Source organism: Tupaia chinensis, unplaced genomic scaffold (genome assembly GCF_000334495.1).
Source record: "Tupaia chinensis unplaced genomic scaffold, TupChi_1.0 Scaffold147417_1, whole genome shotgun sequence".
Lineage (NCBI taxonomy): Eukaryota > Metazoa > Chordata > Mammalia > Scandentia > Tupaiidae > Tupaia > Tupaia belangeri.
Genome location: NW_006207268.1, coordinates 2,298,622 through 2,299,864, shown reverse-complemented (window position 1 = coordinate 2,299,864; position 1,243 = coordinate 2,298,622). Strand labels below are relative to the sequence as shown.

The following is a 1,243-nucleotide window of genomic DNA, read 5'->3' as shown; positions in this document are numbered from 1 at the left end:
TCCTCTCGTTCATTAGAAAAGCGTATTAATATCTTGTTACTTGAGGTAAGACATAATCCACACTGGAATTACAAAGACAAATAAGATGTGATACATGTTTTGAAGTGTTCACAGACCGACGGAGGAGACCAACTTGTAAATTAATAATTGTCGTGACATGAGAAACATCCTGTAATAGAAGATTGGAAATGATTTAATGGGAGTTCTGAGGAAGAACAACACAGTTAGCTTAGAGAAGATGAGAAAAATTAACGTTTATCAAATCCTGTTTTGTTTATGGAGCTTAAAGTCCAGATCCCTTCACAGGACTTAAAGCGTCTTTTTGTTTTGTTTTGTTTGTTTTTGTTTGTTTTTTGTTTTTGTTTTTGTTTTTTTGACAGAGTGGAGTTTATTATTAACTGCTTTCAACAAGAAAACACAAGGACCACGTCTCTCAGGACCACAGCAGAGTAGGAGTGGCAGGAGGGGTGGGTGTCTGGTATCCCCCTCTATGCCCCAGCACGAATGGGACTCTGTTTCTAATCCAGCTGGGAGCCCTGAGACCCTCACTCAGGGAAGTTCAGTCCAGCAGCAGAGGGCAGGAGGTCGAGCAGCCACAGGCTAGGCCTAGGGAACAGTGGCTCTGGGGGGACCAGGATGTGACCCCTGGAGGCTGACATCACCAGGGGGGCATCATGGGCTGAGGGTTCTGCAGATATGACATCACCACGGCAGAGATGGACAACATGAAACTAATCATCATCTGTTTGGTGTCCTCGGAGCTCCAGGAGTTGGCAAAGCCGATGAAGGGGCTGTAGACAATCACCTAGGCACACCACTTCAGCTTAAGCATGAGGCCACACCTGCTGAAGATCATGCCCAACAGGTTCGTGTAGTCCTGCATCAGGTCTTCCAAGGCTGGGTTACACTCGCTGGGCTGGGGCTTGTACCTAGCACTTTGTTAGGTCTCCATGGTCCTAAATTGTTGGCAGACATAGTGAATGCAAATCTGGATTGCACCTCTTCCGCAGCAAGAGCGCAGCTCGCCTCATGGACGTGGGGGTGGGGGGGTTCACTTTAAAGTGTTTTTTTAACCTGTCTAGTATACCCCATTCACCTATCCAGTATGCCTTCCTACATCCCAGCAAGTAAGAAATTAACTTTTTTCAGGCTGAGACAGGCGACCAAAGTTACTGTCCTTGCTATTTCATTGACTCTTGTTCTGGGGAGAAGTAGTCACTTGAATGTTTCTTCACTGGACCCT

General features: G+C 46.2%; 1 pseudogene; it reads right to left on the bottom strand.

The window, feature by feature from the left end:
* Positions 1–647: 647 nt before the first annotated feature.
* On the bottom strand, positions 648–975 carry LOC102490917 (protein Asterix pseudogene; annotated as a pseudogene).
* Between the last annotated feature and the right edge of the window lie 268 nt (positions 976–1,243).